At 38.7% G+C, this 18,642-nt stretch overlaps 1 long non-coding RNA gene across 2 annotated transcripts in view; it reads right to left on the bottom strand.

Moving 5' to 3' along the window:
* Positions 1–18,642, bottom strand: part of LOC144296419 (uncharacterized) — a 29,975-nt gene that overhangs the window by 3,625 nt on the left and 7,708 nt on the right. For both annotated transcript variants that reach the window (XR_013363540.1, XR_013363539.1), the window contains 2 exons: positions 12,602–12,718; positions 436–551 (listed from right to left, as the gene is read on the bottom strand). This is a non-coding gene — a long non-coding RNA (uncharacterized LOC144296419). The remainder of the gene's footprint in view (positions 1–435; positions 552–12,601; positions 12,719–18,642) is intronic.

Raw genomic sequence — 18,642 nt, 5'->3', positions numbered from 1 at the left:
CTTTCCCCAAACTCACAACCCCAGTCTCATCACCACCGAGCAACCCAGACTGGGGGAAATTCTACAAAACACCTGTTTAATAGTCCTCAAAACTGCCAAGCTTATTAAAAAACAAAGGAAGACTGAGCAACTGCCAGACCAGAGGAGACTAAGGAAGCACATGACTAAGTCAATAAGGTGTCCTGGAAGGGATCCTGAACAGAAAAGGGGCATTAGCAGAAATCCAAATAAATCTGAGGTCTAGCTAATAGTAAGGTGTCAATGTTGGTTTCATTTTAACAAATGTCCCACAGTAATGTAAGATGAAAACATTAGCAGAAAACTGAAACCAGGTGAAGGATATATGGGAATACTCTGAACTCTCTTTGCAAATTTTCTGTAAATTTCCAAGTATTCAAAACAAACAAAAAATTATTTTTTAAAAATCTCGAGTACCTTCTGTGTGTCCATTTCTATGCTGGATACTCTTCAGGATCATACCCATATTTGAAGAACATGTCATAGATTAAAATGGATTTTCATATGCTTTCCTTTAAGCTTCCATAGGAGCTCTGCAAGAGAGGAGAGATGAAATTTTTCCATGTACAATGTATAGAAGGGGAAGCCAAGACTCAGAGAAGTTTCATCCTGCTCAAAGTCACAGAGGGAGGAAGAAGCAGTTCCAACCACAGGACTCTTTCTACACCCTACAAGTTTGTCAGCTGCAAGTTCTAATAGAAATGCTTCTGTTGGGTGTGACTGAGAGCGATATTGTTGGATTTCATGTACCCATGTTATCCTGCTTGTAGATGAAGTTCATAAATGGAACTCATACATCGAGGACTCAAGAGTGGAAAACTGTAATGAATGGCACAAGAAAAAAATGGAAATGGGAAAGAATAAGTTCCAGTATTTACTCCCAGACTTCATCATGAAGTGATAAAATTCTCTCTGCTGGGAAAAATTCCTCTCATCCTTTAAGGCTTGGCTCAATAATTACTTTGTGAGTGTCTTCCTCTAGGCTTCCCTCTGTATCCGGGGAGCACATTTCTCCACCTCTGCACTTCTATAGTACTTCTTATGCTTTCTTTTTCCCTTTTTTTGGGGGGAGGGGAGATAATAAATATTAGAAATATACATTCATATTTTTGCTATATATAAAATGACTCTCCCATCTCTTGTCTTACAAATTTTTCTATCCAATATGTTTCATTCTCAACTTTTTTTTGGTTGAATGGTTCAATGTGTAAAGGCATGTTAATTTATTTAAATTAAAAATCTCAAACTCAAATGCCTACAGAGACCTGCAGATGAGTAGAAATGAGTAAAGTAGGCCTGAATATAGGAAAAGTCAAGTGGCCTTCTCTGTCTCTTATTTTTCTACTTTTGGAAAATGCAAAGAAGTGAATATTTTTCTACTGGAAGCAAAATGGTACTTGATAATAAATAGTAACTGACATTTGACCTTAGTATTTGCATGGGAACAAGGATGTGATGTGAACTGTGGCAAACTGGAAAGTTCATGGCCTATTGAAAGAGGCAGAACTATCTTTGTTCCAAATGACTGTTGCCTTATGGAAATTTAAGGACAGTAATAAAAATACTCTTTTCTCCTCCTCCTCCTCCTCCTCCTCCTCCTCTCCTGAGAGAGAGAGAGAGGCTGGAAATTCAAATTTTTAAGTTTTAACTATTGGCTTAGATTTTGTAAAAATTCTGTGCTGGCTAAGTGAGATGTATGTGGCCCAAATTTGGTCTATGTGTGCCAGTTTGCAGCCTCTGATTTAAGTAATATGTCAAGACTACTATCAAAATAAACCTGCTCCAATAGTTTTTGAGAAGAGACTTTTGTCCTCCAACCTGGAACTGATCTCCATAAATTCCAGCACTGAACATTCTTCTTCTTAATTAAAAAAGAATTCTCTCTATTCAAAATGTAAATATCTCTTAGAAAGTAACACATTTATTATTAGTGAAGTAAGTCTTAACGTAAATGATAACATTGGATCCTTTTAAACTGTTGGATAGATAAGATGTGAGGATAGGATTCTTCCTTAACTGGACAGAGCATATCAGATTAGAGGAGAAAGCCACCTGGCTTGTTCTAAAATTAAAGCTTCTATTTCATCACTTGATTTTGAGCAGTCCTTGACTTTGACTTCTAATGATAGTTCCAATGAGCAATCATTGTTCTTTTTATAAATCTTGAGACAAAAAGATGGAGACTGTCTCACTTTGATGGAATTTTTTTTCCCTCGATTAGTTTCCAGTTTCCAGATGCCAAGATACTGAGGAAGATTCAAGAATTACTTGTAGATGAAGTTCATAAATGGAACTCATACAAAAGCCCCACCATATATATATCTTCTGACAACTTAAAGAGCATTATCTAGTCTCCTCCTTAGTTAGACAGAGTCCTGGTTAAAATGCATCCACTGAGAGGGATAATGTCGATCCATTAGGATTTCAGCAGAGGGAACTTGAAAGAATGAGAAATAGCTACAAAGAATGGAATGTGGAAGGGACTAGACTTCCCTGAGAAGTCTTAGACAATATGGGGACAGCCTTACCTTAGTGTATTTAACTCTTTTATAAAAGGACAAAAAGAAGGGAGCCCCAAACTAGACATGGAGAATTGGAAGACTAGAAAGTACAATCTTTGTCATTATTTTGCCTGTATTTAGTTAGCTTTGTAAGTAGATATGACCATGTTATTTCCTTCCCTGGAACTATCCTCTGTTCTCCTACCTACTCTCACTTAGCTACCTTTCTGCTGGACTTCTCAGTGCTTAAGTGAATCTCTCATTGCTTCTATTTGGTAAATTTAAGAAATAATCAAGACAATATTTGCATTTCAGAAGGGTCATATATAATTCCCATCTCAAGTTATTCGAGGATTAACTTCATCATTAGACTTTTTTTTCTGTTCTAAATTTCTTTTATGGAAACCCTGTTCCCTGCCAAAGAATTTTAGAGTCAAACAAGGAGGGGACTGACCATTGTCAAAGCACTTTGGGAAAAGGATGATGACTTAAGGAAAAAAATATAAGTTCATGTATTGTTTTGATTGCACAATCTGGTATTTCTCTCATATTCTTTTTTCCAGTATTGATTGAGCTTGGTTTCTCCCTTTTGCCTCTTGGGTATATTTTTCAACTAACATCATTTCATTGCTTTCAGCTGATTTCTTTATCACCCAATTATAATGTTTTTCTTTCATTATTCTTCTTATCTAGATTTCAATGGGCATTCCTATTTCCCCACACTTTTACTATACTGGATGTTGTCAGTATTTTACCAATCTGATAAGTAAGGAATCAATATTGAAGATTTGCATCTTTGTTTAATTGCTTTTTAAAGTGGTTTTTACCATAGTTCTTCTTTCTGAATTGCCTGTTCTTGACTTTTCCCAATTTTTCTTTGGCAATGACTTGATTGTTTATAGAATACATATCATAGAGAACTAAGGGATGAGACTGGATGAATAAATTAGGACTGACTTAAGAGAGCTTATAAGACTGACAGAGAATTTGAATCTGATACATCAGAGAAGAAGACCTTACATTAATTATTGGCATCTGGAAGGGCCGATAAATTTTGAACATTTTTAAACCATAAAATATGTCTATAGAAAATTGCAAGTAGAGCATTATGGCATTCCAGAAATGTCCCCTGCCCTTCCTCAAATATAATTCTTTCCTTCACCTCTTCAAACAAGCACTGTTCAAACTGAGTTTTACCACCTCTGTCAACACTTTGTTCTGTATAGTTTTTTGTAAAATCTCATATGATGCCATCATTTAAGGTCATCCTTCTTTTGCTCAATGTTATGTTGGTGAAATTAGTCTGTGTTGTTGGGTATCTTTTGGAGTTTGTTCCTTTTTATCGCTGTCTAATGTTTCTTTGTATGAATATTCCACAATTTATTCATGTATTCAGAAGTTGATGGGCTTTCAGGTAGCTTTCAGTTTGATTCATTATAAAGATCAATCACTCTTTGAATGTACTTTAATAGTGGAATTGTTCTATCAAGTTTTATAATGAATTCCAAAATCTTTTCCAAAATGGTTGTACTAATTTATACTTGACTAGCATAGAGGCGCCTGGGTGGCTCAGGAAGTTAAGCTTCTGGCTCTCATTCTTAGCTCAGGTCTTGATCTCAGGGTCATGAGTTCAAGCCCCACATTAAGCTCCACACTGGGCATGGAGCCTACTTAAAAAAATAAAAATAAAAAGTATACCTGACTAGCATAAAGTGATATTGTGTTCTCCATCCTCACCCACTTGGGTGTGTAGTGAAATTTCATTGTGGTTTGAATTTGCATTCTTTTTAAAAAATATTTTATTTATTCATTTGACGGGGGGGGGGGAGGGAGAGAGAGAGAGAGAGAGAGAGAGAGAAAGCAGAACAGGGAGAACCATAGAGAGAGAGGGAGAAGCAGGCTCTTAATTGAGTGGGGAGCCTAGTCTCATGACCTGAGCCGAAGGCAGATGCTCAACCAATGGAGCCAACTAGGTTAGGTGCCCATGAATTTGCATTTTCTGATTATTAGTGATTTCTGATTATATGCTTCTTGGCAATTAGATATTCTTTTTTGTGAATTGCCTGCCTAAATCCTTTGCCCAGTTTCTGTTAGGTTATGTAGGATGGACTGAGCAAATAAGTAATATTATGGATAGTTAAGGCCAAGTCTCTTACTGTTTGAGAAGGGAGTTATAATCACAGAAAGGTAGAAAGCTAAAATGATCCCCGTGGTGTTTACTGGAGATAAAATGATTGATGTGAATTCACATTTTCAATATATGTAAATGGATACATAGATATTGATGTAGGCAGGGAAATTATGAGATGAGCCTGGAATATAGTATTATGACAGGAAGCAAGCACAAATTCAGATGGGATTGTATCAAAAGACACAGGAACCAATTTGGATGGCTACCCACTGGCCAAGTCTGAGATAATTTGAGCATAAAAATAAATAATAATAGCAATGGATTATGACTCACTGAAAAAAAATAAAAAAAACTCTAAGTCCTAAACAAACAAGTTTAAAGTTTGACAAAAAATGGGATATTTACATAGTTTCAAATTACTTCCTATAAAACATTTATTAAATATAAACGGGAAAAGCATAATATTTCAGTGAAGAATACTCACTGACAACACATTAATCAAATGATCAAGTTGTGCACCATCAGTAAATTGGACAAATTACAATGCTGTACCACCTGAGATGCAATAAGAACATAGCAACAACTGCAGTGATAGATCTACCAATAACACATACTGAATGAGGAAACAGAGAACGTGAAATTGAGGGACATTCTATAAAATAACTGGCTGATAATCTTCAGAAGTGTTAAAGTCATAAAAGTTAGAAAAGGTGGAGAAACTGTCCCAGACAGGAGGAGAAAAAAGAGACTTGAGAACTAAAGACATCATGCAATTCTGAACTATGTCTTTAGTGAAACTTGAGTGGGATCTGAGGATCTTTTGCAAGACTATCAGATAATTTACTGCAATTCTTCCTATGCCTGAAGGACTACCAGAAGGCTGAGAGGAGAGTAACTGGCTTGGGGGCTGGTGGCATCTGGGATGGTTCATAACAGTGTGTGCTAAGCATCCGTGGGAGGGTCTGTGGTCACCTCTGTCTGCAGTCCCTGGGCTAGCCAAGCTCCAGCGGCACTTCCTTCCTTTCCTTCCCTCCTAGTTTGGGGCCCCTGTGTGGGGGTGAAAGGATCCGGTTGCTTTTTGTCCTATAATTTGTTAATCAGGCTTTGGAATCAACTCATTTTGATTCACGAGAAATTTGTTTTCTCTAACCTGAGATTATTAGAGCATACTGTTTTGCCTCTTTCAGAATAAAGAGTATGGCTGGGCTCAATAATATGTGGTACATATTTTATCAGACCTCTCACACTAAGATGCTGGGACTTCACAAGTTCATCTATTGTCATTCCTCCCCTTCTTTTCTCTCTCCTGGTACCAAGCACCAGCTGTTTTGGTGGCTCTGTTCCTTAGTTTCATGATCAAATTTCTTGTTCAGAAGGAACCACTCCATCTCTTTAAACAGATGGGCTGAAAGCTGCAAACCAAATAACCCCAGGGGTCAGCTATTCATTATGAGGGATGTAATCATTCATAATCATATGCCAGTTGCTGGAGAGCACAATTCAAGTTTTGTTAAGCAGTCACTGTTGACAGCTTTGCTATCAAATCTCCTGCAATAGAATCTTACCTGACTTAGGTCTTGCTGTTTCTGTGCAATTATTGCTTTAAGCTGACAAAAAAGTGCATTGCATTAATATTTAAAATTAAAATCAATAATTACTCTAGCACAGTGACAGAATGCTGCAGCTGAATGCTATTGGATTTCTCATTAATATTAATTTGTAGGTTATAGGGAAATGGTTTAACAACGGAGTTACAAACATATAATTCAAATATTGATTAACTGAACCATAAATCTGTGATCATGAAAAAAATTGCTTTTAAGCATCTGTATGGTTTTAGCATTTTCAAAATCCCATCATATTTCAGTAAAAACATGTTATGTACTTTTTCTAGTATGTTAGTTATTAGCAAATATTTTCCAATTATCTGACCAGCCTAAATTTGTTTTAAGTTGTCAGGAATGATAAAAATTTTCTGATGAATCTTTACTTAAAGGCATGATAACCCTGATACCAATTTTATCATTATCAACCATGATTTACTGAATCATGTTTTAAGTACTTAAGTAAGTTTTAAGAACTTAGGACTGAACTGAGAATCTGATTTTCCTTCATATAGGAAAATTATGCTTTTGATCACAAACTAGTAGGATACTTAGTTTGAATTGCTATTCTTGATTGTGATAATTAACTTCCATTACGTTTAAGCTATAAACATACATGTTATGTTTGTCACATTAGATGAGCATGTGCCCACAGAACAGAAATTAAAGATCCACCACCCTAACTGGATGTGTTTGTAAATTCCAAACAGAAAACGTGCTTTCTATAAGGCAATAGTTTAAATGTTCATTAATAAATATTTATGAATGTGTAAGGCATTATACTGATCTTTGCAGTAGGGTATATAAGTGAATACCACATGTTCTTTAACCTCAAGTCCTTTTAACTATAAACAAAGAAAACTGTTGAGGCATGCATGCATTAACCATAATACAAATTCCACTTTATGTTTACTTATTTTTTCATAATCTACCTAAGATTGTGAGAACCAGAGAAAGAGAGAGAGACTGCCAGAGTGAAAGGGAGAGAGCGCACAAAATTATTGCAGGGACAAAGCTTCTTTTTGGGGCCTGTCGTATTTGGATATGCCTTCACTGAAAAACACACATGCTTTAATTTTAAGCCTGAGCAGTAGAATACAGACCTTAGTGTCTGTGTGTCACAGAGTCACTTAGAGGACTTGCTAAAACACAGATGCTGAGCCCCCACCCTGGAGCTTCTGATGCCCTGAGTCTGGGGCACGGGAGGGGAGTGCTGTCTAAGAATTTGCATTTCTAGTATGTTTCCAGATGATGCTGAAGTTTCTGATGGAGGAACCACAATTTGAAAAACCACTGAATTAGAGATTTCCAAAATTGGTTAATAGTAAAAATTACATAGGGAGCATTTCTTTTCCTCCTCCTTCCTTCCTTTTAAAACATTTTTTCTTTCTTTCTTCCTTTCCCTCCTCCTTTCCTTCCTTTCTTCCTTCCTTGTTCATTTTTTCCTTTTAACATGGATCTTCCTCCCTCTCACTCCAAAGAGATGCAGCGGGTCTGTGCCAAAGATAAAAAATCAACACCTTTAAAAAGCTTACACTATGATTTGCTGAATCCTGAGTTACTTAATTGTCCTTTCCACTGTACTGGGGAAAATTAAATAGTGAAGATGATTGAGTAAACATGGTAGGTAAGTGTAATTTAAAGGTTTGGTTAAATAAAATGGAGAATTGTCTGTACTCTTTATTCGACTCACTGATAGGTGAATTCCCTGGTGTCCAAAGGTGGCAGAATTTAGAACGTTCTAAAAGGTTGGTTCTGATTGCTGATGGACCATGCACTCCCAGGGCTGGGGCTCTTTAGGAGCTAAGGGTGGTCATACATAGTGTAGTCATGATGAATGACTCTGAATTAATATGACCTCTCTTCCACATCATCTACATCATGGGTGTTTCTCTATTTTTAAGCAACTTCAGGGTCCTTTCACTATTACTATTTCTTAAATTTTTTTTTTTTTATTTATGATAGTCACAGAGAGAGAGAGAGAGAGAGAGAGGCAGAAACACAGGCAGAGGGAGAAGCAGGCTCCATGCACCGGGAGTCCGATGTGGGATTCGATCCCGGGTCTCCAGGATCGCGCCCTGGGCCAAAGGCAGGCGCCAAACCGCTGTGCCACCCAGGGATCCCTCACTCTTACTATTTCTTAATCTTGTAACCCATCCTTTGTGTTTCTCAAGCTAGACTATAAGAATACCACAAATAACTTCAGGGAGCATCAGCTTTAATTAAAAAGTGTACCAGCACATTATCTCTCGGAAGAGACTCTGATGATGAGTGTTTCAAGCACCACTGACATGTATATGTGTGTGTGTGTGCATGTGCCTGTGTATTTTATACTTTTCTGCTGGTAGGTTAGTTAGTAACAGTCTTAGTCATAGACAGTGTTCGTAACTACTTTTTTTCTGATTGCTACATAGTCAAAAAACTGAGTATGGAGGATGACAAAACCAGTCCTGCAAAAAATGATGTAACTTCCATTACCTAAGTTGCCTTTGTTGTCTGTGCCTACAGAACATGGCTGGATGATATTACACTGAATTAATTGATTTAATAATTCTTGTTATCAACAGGACAGCCAATCCTCTAAAGTTGGCTTATTTATAATCAATTACTGAATTGGTTAATATGTAAAACTAGTTAATATGCAATATGACCAAACTTACCAAAACCTAAAATTCAAACACTTCTTGTGTTTAAAATGGTATCTTGTATAAGAGTTAGTCAATAAATTAGAATGGAAATGGTAAATGAAATATGGCAAATGACTTTTAAAATGTAACAGTCTTCTCTTTGGAAATCACCTTTAGAGATTTGGTATTTCTTTCTCTTCCAAATCATAGAGTCATGCCACTGAAAGGAACTTTAATTTGATTTCCACCAAATGGAAAAGTCTCTTTTGCATGTCCCTAAGGGGTTATCAGCTGGCTCCTGTTGGCATTTCCGGTGAGAATGAATGTATAACCGTTCTTTTATTGGGAGGCTCTAAATGATGGAAGGTAATTTTGTTTCCAAAATTTTCACAAAAATGCTAATTCTTCTGCAAGTCAGGTCTTTATGATTTCCAACTTCATATTGTTCTATAGTATCACAATAGCTCCTAATGCATGTGTACTGCATGTCAGGAAGTTTGTAGGATGATTGTTAGGAACAGAAAAATTAATGAGACCCCAGTGCCTTTACTTAAGGTGTTTATAATCTGCTCATAGAAGAGATAATACATGCACATAATTATTTCTAATTCATGTGCCAAAGAGAATCTTCAAGTTCTGTGAACTTTTGTTCAGTTCAGAGGAACTACACCCAAATGTAAAGAGGTTTCATGGAGGAGAAACTTGATAGGTAGAGATACTGTGGTAAAGTGGGGAGAACATTCAAGATAGAAGGGAGGGCATATGCCCAGTGGAGACAAAAATATCGGGTATGTTTAGAAATAAGGAATAAAACACCTGCAATGCAGCATAAAATAAAGATGGGGCAGTGGTGTGAGTGAAATAAAAGGTTTCATTTCTAAGATGGCTTAGGGTCAAATTACAGAGTACTTGGAAGCTAGAGACAGCAGTATGGATCCGATCCTCTACAGCAGTGTTCTCCAAGGTGGGGTCTGAGCTCTGGGAGGTATGTAAGAGCATGCCCTGGGGTGTGAGGAGACATCAAAACTTCAGTGAGTTTTAATTTTTAACCTTAAAAACTAAAAAAAAAGTAAGCATTACTAAAATTCACCCTCTTGACTGGTTCTCTCACTAACCATATTTCAAGGTCACATGTCTTATTTCATGGACAGTAGGGTAGGCATTCTGAGGGCAGAGAGGGTGCCCCAGAATGCTGAGAGGCAAGTTTCCAGTGAGCTGCTCACTGTACCATACTACCTACCTTTCAGGGAGTTGCAGATTTGGGAGCTGTGGTAAATGAACTGACAGACTACATCATCTAATTTTAACTAAATGCATACTCACAAAATTACTTATAGTTTTAAAGGATTCCTTCTAAGAACCCACGGATTGAAGATGATACTAATAATAAAATCTCGGATAAAGAAAAAGTGGCGGAGCTGACACTCCTTTTACACTAAAGGCAAGATATTCTTTGGCCATGTTACAAAACATAGATCCAACAAGAAATAACTTCCAAAAAGTCATATTTGAAATATGGATGTAGATCCAATTTTATTTACAATGAACCTTCTTGTGAATGGTGTGGCATACATTATGTCTTTGTGAAATCTGGAAACTTTTTTTTCTTTTTTCCATGATAGCCCTTAAAGTAGGCATTGAAATAAACTGAACAGCAACCTCAGTTACCGTGCCATAGAGTATTAACCAAAGTTTCCAGAAATAATAAATCATATATATGCCATAAATATGTATAAATACACACAAAAGCTACTTACATAAAAAAGTTAAGCATAAATTTTATATTAAATGCTTACTAAATAAATATAATATTAGTGATATGACTTAGCAAGAAAGTTCTTTGAAACATTAATAAAGTAATTATGCAAATATTTTTTATTATCCCTTAGCTCAACTTTTTACATTTTTATGCCTGTTTAAGAACATATCTAATACATCATGACAGTCATAACTTAAACATACATTTATAAATATGTGCATAGCTGTACACAGCACATTCTCAAAATGTTTTACCTGGGAGGGGGTGATCATTTTTCAAATTTTAAGAAACTACTACTCTACATTTTGGACTAGGGTTTTATTAAAGGATTTGATCCAGGAAGTGATACATCAATGCATCAAGAAATATCAAGAACTGGAGGGGAAAAAAATGGTACCAATGTGCCAAAAAAGAGATTATTTGATAATGAACTGTAAAGGAGAAAGAAGGGAAGTGACTGATAAATTGTTGAGATAATTCAGGACTTGAGTAAAGGAGAAAGCTGTGGAAGTGGGAAGAAGAAGCTAGATGCTGTAGATATTGTGGAGGTAAGACCTAGAGGACTCCAATAAGTGATGCATTACTGGAGAAAATGAGTCACAGAGGCAAACCAAAGGTAGCCACGAGTTTCTCCTCCAAATAACTAAATGCCGGGTGAGGAACTTGACAATTATAGAAATTTTATGTTTTCAGTTTGTTTTAGAATGGAATAGACTTTCTTCAATTTGGGTCACAGTTTATTTAAATAAATCAGTCTATCCATTTATTCATATTAATTTTTAATTTGCTCCAAAAATGCTTAATCAACTCCCACTGCATTTCAGAAACTGCACAAAGTGCCAAGTATTCAAAGATAAATGAGATTGTCTCTATCCTCAGGGAGCTCACAGATTAGTGGGGATAATAAAAATGTATTGATAATGATATATAATGGGAGATGTGCTATTACCGAACCATCTGTAGGGTGATTTGCAAGTACATGGAAGGACCACCTGGCCTGGCTGGGAACATTTTTTGGAAGATGAGGCTCTGAAGAAGAGCAAAAGAATGACTACCTGCTGGCAGCCAAGGGAAGAAAAGAATGTGACACAGAGGACGGGGTGGCACAGCATAGGTACCTGGGAAGCTCAAGCAGAAGTTCGACAGAAATCAGATTCCCTGTGACAGGTGGACTGCTTAATTTCACTAAGAGGTCGTGGGCTCATATATTCTGAAAAGAAAATCAATAGCAGTCCATTAAAACCTAAAGGCTGTTAGGCAGGTCTATGCAGAATGGCAACAAGAGGAGGCCAAGTAAAATGAAGAGAAAATACATAGTTTAATTCCTAAAGCTGCAGCACAGAAGTGCAAAATGACAATTTCAACTGTGGCTATTTAAATTGGAGACATTACTATCCAGTGATTAAGTGTGGTAAGTGTTAAATGACAGAGGCTAGCTGGCACCCCTGCAGATGAGGACTATGGGAATAGACAAATAAACACCATAGCAAGCTTGCTTCTGGAGAATACATGCATCCATATAGGGAAAGAGGCCACAAACAGAGCTCCAGAAAGTACGAGGATGCTTACAACTTACTATGAAAGTGTGTGTTTATGTGTGTGCCCCATGGAACTTGAAGCTGAAAGAGGATAGAAAATGCATGAAACCACAGGTGCTTTGCCTGAAAATGTGAAACCATTGCATGAGATGGGCAAAAATGAAAGATCATTGTTTAGTTCCACTGATGGTGGTGTGCAATAGCTCAGAATAAACGTGGCAAGTATGTGTCACTTTACAGGTTATACTAAGTCTTGCACATATTTTATTTCACCAGATCATCATTATTTAGTAAATCAGGTGGCGCTGCAGTATTTTGCAGATGAGACTAAGATTTGCAGGCCAAAGGTGAGTTGCCTGATGTCATACTGTGTCAAGGTGAGACTCAAACCAAGTTTTCTGACGCCGAGACCAGAGCACCTACCACTTCACTTCAGTTTTCAAATGGGCTCCATGGAGGACTAAGGTTCTTGCAGTTCCAGATTAGAGGCTGTGTGGTGAATTTTTGTAGCTTTGGGCCATCAAGCTTCATTCTCCCTTCCTGTGGTAACAATACATCAATTGTTTTGGAGAATTATTTTTTGATAATTGAGGTTTTGTTTTCTTTCTCTCTCTTTCTCTTTCTCTTTTCCTTCCTCCCTCCCTCCCTCCCTCTCTCTCTCTCTTTCTCTCTTTCTCTCTTTCTCTCTTTCTTTCTTTCTTTCTTTCGCTTAAATGTATACGGATAGCTTTTGCATCAGAAAGAAATTCTCGGGGAGGCCGGGCAAGATGGCGAAAGATTAGGATCCCCACGTCACCTGTCCTTACCTAGATAACTTTCAAATCATCCTGAAAACCTGCGAATTCGGTCTGAGATTTAAAGAGAGAACAGCTGGAATCCTACAGTAGAAGAGTTTGCGGTTCTATCAAAGTAGGAAGACGGAAAAAAAAAAAAAAAAGAAATAAAAAAGCATCCGAGGGGGAGGGGCCTCGCAAGGAGCCAGGCTCAGGCCACCAGGGAGCGTCCCCAGGACAGGTAAGGCCCATCCCGGAGAAGCAGGAGGTTCACCAACCTTCCCCGACGGAAAGGTGCTCGCAGGGAGCTCGGGCAGGACCCCAGGAGGGGCGGGGATGCCTTCAGGCTCCGGGAGCACTAACAGAGGACCTGGGCCCCGGGGGGAGAGCGGCCGCACCCCGCGGCCGAGCTCCCTAAAGGGCTGCAGCGCGGGCACGGCGGGGCCCGGGAGCAGCTCGGTGTTGGTGGCTCAGGTGGTGGCTGGCGCGGAGGGGGCTGCGTGGCCCCGGGAGAGCGATTCCAGCGGCGCAGGCCCAGGAGCCCAGGGCACCAGGGGACACAGCCCAGGATCCGGCGCTCGCCCCTGACAGGTGGAGGCTGGGAGGACACAGGACAGCGAGGACGCCCCTGCCGTTGGGCGGCCCTGAGCTGTGCAGATTGGCACCCCCCGCCCCGACCCTGGGGCATCCAGGCCCCTGAGGACTGGGAGCTGCGGTAGTTACTGCTGGAGCTGACTCCAGAGTTGGAGAGCTGGCCGCCAACACTGTTGATGTTCCTCCTGGTGTCACCTTGTACCTGGGACTGAGCAGGGGCCTCACAGGATAAATAGCTCCCACTGAGCCTGTGCACCTGGCAGGGGGCTGGGCAGCTCCCCCAGGTGCACACACCTGAGAATCAGCACATCAGGTCCCTCCCCCAGACCAGCTAGAAGGACAGGGGAAAAGCAAGTTATTGATCAAGCAGCACTGGAAAGTTCCAGGGGATGTCAAAGGATTTACAGTATATAGAATCAGAGAATACTACCCCTTGTTTTCTGTTTTCTATTTGTCCGCCCCCCTTTTTTTTCCTTTTTTTTTTTTCTTTCCTCTCTTTTTCTCCTTTTTCCAGTACAACATGTTTTTGGCCACTCTGCACTGAGCAAAATAACTAGAAGGAAAAAACCACCACAAAAGAAAGAATCAGAAACCATACTCTCTCCCACAGAGGTACAGAATTTGGATTACAATTCGATGTCACAAAGACAATTCATAAGCACAATTATAAAGCGACTGGTGGCTCTGGAAAAAAGCATAAAGGATTCAAGAGACCTCACGACTGCAGAATTTAGATCTAATCATGCCAAAATTAAAAATCAATTAAATGAGATGCAATCCAAACAGGAGGTACTAACGATGAGGGTTAATGAGGTAGAAGAAAGAGTGAGTGACATAGAAGACAAGTTGATGGCAAGGAAGGAAACTGAGGAAAAAGAGAAAAACAAAAGATCATGAGTAAAGGTTAAGGGAAATAAATGACAGCCTCAGAAGGAAAAAATCTACATTTAATTGGGGTTCCTGAGGGCGCCGAAAGGGCCAGAGGGCCAGAATATGTATTTGAACAAATCCTAGCTGAAAACTTTCCTAATCTGGGAAGGGAAACGGGCATTCAGATCCAGGAAATAGAGAGATCTCCCTCCCCCTCTAAAATCAATAAAAACCGCTCAACACCTCAACATTTAATAGTGAAACTTGCAAAATCCAAAGATAAAGAGAAGATCCTTAAAGCAGCAAGAGACAAGAAATCTCTGACTTTTATGGGGAGAAGTATTAGATTAACAGCAGACCTCTCCACAGAGACCTAGCAGGCCAGAAAGGGCTGGCAGGATATATTCAGGGTCCTAAATGAGAAGAACATGCAACCAAGAATACTTTATCCAGCAAGGCTCTCATTCAGAATAGAAGGAGAGATAAAGAGCTTCCAAGATAGGCAGAAACTGAAAGAATATGTGACCACCAAACCAGCTTTGCAAGAAATATTAAGGGGGACCCCGTAAAAGAAAAAGGAAGTCCAAGGAAACAATCCACAAAAACAGGGACTGAATAGATATCATGATAACACTAAATTCTTATCTTTCAATAGTAACTCTGAATGTGAATGGACTTAATGATCCAATCAAAAGGCACAGGGTTTCAGACTGGATAAAAAAGCAGGACCCATCGATTTGCTGTCTACAAGAGACTCATTTTAGACCTAAGGACACCTCCAGCCTGAAAATAAAAGGTTGGAGAACCATTTACCATTCAAATGGTCCTCAAAAGAAAGCAGGGGTAGCCATCCTTATATGAGATAAATTAAAGTTTATCCCAAAGACTGTAGTAAGAGATGAAGAAGGACACTATATCATACATAAAGATTCTACTCAACAAGAGGACCTAACAATCATGAGTATTTATGTCCGAATGTGGGAGCTGCCAAGAATATCAATCAATTAATAACCAAACTTAAGACATACTTAGATAATAATACACTTATACTTGGTGACTTGAATATAGCGCTTTCTACAATCGACAGATCTTCTAAGCACAACATCTCCAAAGAAACAAGAGCTTTAAATGATACACTGGACCAGATGGATTTCATAGATATTTACAGAACTTTACATCCAAATGCAACTGAATACACATTCTTTTCAAGTGCACATGGAACTTTCTCCAGAATAGACCACATACTGGGTCACAAATAAGGTCTTAACCAATATCAAATGATTGGGATCCTCCCCTGCATATTTTCAGACAATAATGCTTTGAAACTAGAACTAAATCACAAGAAGTTTGGAAGGATTTCAAACACGTGGAGGTTAAGGACCATCCTGTAAAGATGAAAGGGTCAACCAGGAAATTAGGGAAGAATTAAAAGATTCATGGAAACTAATGAGAATGAAGATACAACCATTCAAAATCTTTGGGATACAGCAAAAGCAGTCTTGAGGGGGAAATACATCGCAATACAAGCATCCATCCAAAAACTGGAAAGAACTCAAATACAAAAGCTAACCTTGTACCTAAAGGAGCTGGAGAAAAAACAGCAAATAGATTCTACACCCATCAGAAGAAGAGAATTAATAAAGATTCGAACAGAACTCAATGAAATAGAGACCAGAAGAACTGTGGAACAGATTAACAAAACCAGGAGTTGGTTCTTTGAAAGAATTAATAAGATAGATAAACCATTAGCCAGCCTTATTAAAAACAAGAGAGAAAAGACTCAAATTAATAAAATCATGAATGAGAAAAGAGAGATCACCACCAATACCAATGAAATACAAACGATTTTTAAAACTTATTATGATCAGCTATACACCAATAAATTAGGCAATCTAGAAGAAATGGACACATTTCTGGAAAACCACAAACTACCAAAACTGGAACAGGAAGAAACCGAAAACCTGAACAGGCCGATAACCAGGGAGGAAATTGAAGCAGTCATCAAAAACCTCCCAAGACACAAAAGTCCAGGGCCAGATGGCTTCCCAGGGGAATTCTATCAAATGTTTAAAGAAGAAACCATACCTATTCTACTAATGTTCAGAAAGATAGAAAAAGATGGAGTACTTCCAAACTCATTCTGTGAGGCCAGCATCACCTTAATTCCAAAATCAGACAAAGACCCCACCAAAAAGGAGAATTATAGACCAATATCCCTGATGAACACAGATGCAAAAATTCTCAACAAGATACTAGCCAATAGGATCCAACAATTCATTAAGAAGATTATTCACCATGAGCAAGTGGGATTTATCCCCGGGACGCAAGGCTGGTTCAACATTCATACAGCAATCAATCTGATTGATCATATCAGCAAGAGAAAAAACATGAACCATATGATCCTCTCAATAGATGCAGAGAAAGCATTTGACAAAATACAGCATCAATTCCTGATCAAAACTCTTCAGAGTGTAGGGATAGAGGGAACATTCCTCAACATCTTAAAAGCCATCTACGAAAAGCCCACAGCAAATATCATTCTCAATGGGGAAATATTGGGAGCCTTTACCCTAAGATCAGGAACAAGACAGGGATGTCCACTCTCACCCCTGCTATTCAAGTTAATACTAGAAGTCCTAGCCTCAGCAATCAGGCAGCAAAAAGAAATAAGAAGCATTCAAATTGGCAAAGAAGAAGTCAAACCCTCCCTTTTTGCAGATGACATGATACTGTACATAGAAAACCCAAAAGCCTCCACCCCAAGATTGCTAGAACTCATACAGCAACTCGGCAGTGTGGCAGGATACAAAATCAATGCCCAGAAATCAATGGCATTTCTATACACTAACAATGAGACTGAAGGAAGAGAAATTAAGGAGTCAATCCCATTTACAATTGCACCCAAAAGCATAAGATACTTAGGAATAAACCTAACCAAAGAAGTAAAGGATCTATACCCTAAGAACCACAGAACACTTCTGAAAGAAATTGTGGAAGACACAAAGAGATGGAAAACTATTCCATGCTCATGGATAGGAAGAATTAATATTGTGAAAATGTCAATGTTACCCACGGCAATTTACACATTTAATGCAATCCCTATCAAAATACCATGGACTTTCTTCAGAGAGTTGGAACAAATCATCTTAAGATTTGTGTGGAATCAGAAAAGACCCCGAATAGCCAGGGGAATATTAAAAAAGGAAACCATAGCTGGGGGCATCACAATGCCAGATTTCAGGTTGTACTACAAAGCTGTGGTCATCAAGACAGTGTGGTACTGGCACAAAAACAGACACATAGATCAATGGAACAGAATCCAGAAGTGGACCCTCAACCTTATGGTCAACTAATATTCAATAAAGCAGGAAAGACTATCCACTGGAAGAAAGACAGTCTCCTCAATAAATGGTGCTGGGAAAATTGGATATCCACATGCAGAAGAATGAAACTAGACCACTCTCTTGCACCATACACAAAGATAAACTCAAAATGGATGAAAGATCTAAATGTGAGACAAGATTCTATCAAAATCCTAGAGGAGAACACAGGCAACACCCTTTTGGAACTTGGTCACAGCAACTTCTTGCAAGATACATCCATGAAGGCAAGAGAAACAAAAGCAAAAATGAACTATTGGGACTTCATCAAGATAAGAAGCTTCTGCACAGCAAAGAAGCAGTCAACAAAACTAAACGACAAACTATAGAATGGGAGAAGATATTTGCAAATGACCTATCAGATAAAGGACTAGTATCCAATATCTATAAAGAACTTATTAAACTCAACACCAAAGAAACAAACAATCCAATCATGAAATGGGCAAAAGACATGAACAGAAATTTCACAGAGGAAGACATAGACATGGCCAAGAAGACCATGAGAAAATGCTCTGCATCACTTGCCATCAGGGAAATACAAATCAAAACCACAATGAGATACCACCTCACACCAGTGAGAGTGGAGAAAATTAACAAGACAGGCAATAACACATATTGGAGAGGATGTGGAGAAAGAGGAACCCTCTTGCGCTGTTGGTGGGAAGGTGAACTGGTGCAGCCACTCTGGAAAACTGTGTGGAGTCAAAAATAGATCTGCCCTTCCACCCAGCAATTGCACTGCTGGGGATTTACCCAAAAGATACAGAGGCAGTGAAACGCCGGGACACCTGCACCCCTGTGTTTCTAGCAGCAGTGTCCACAATAGCCACACTGTGGAAGGAGCCTC

This window comes from Canis aureus, chromosome 24 (assembly GCF_053574225.1).
Source record: "Canis aureus isolate CA01 chromosome 24, VMU_Caureus_v.1.0, whole genome shotgun sequence".
NCBI classification, from domain to species: Eukaryota; Metazoa; Chordata; class Mammalia; order Carnivora; family Canidae; genus Canis; species Canis aureus.
The sequence above is the reverse complement of the archived record's forward strand: the minus strand, read 5'-3'. Positions and strand labels throughout refer to the sequence as shown.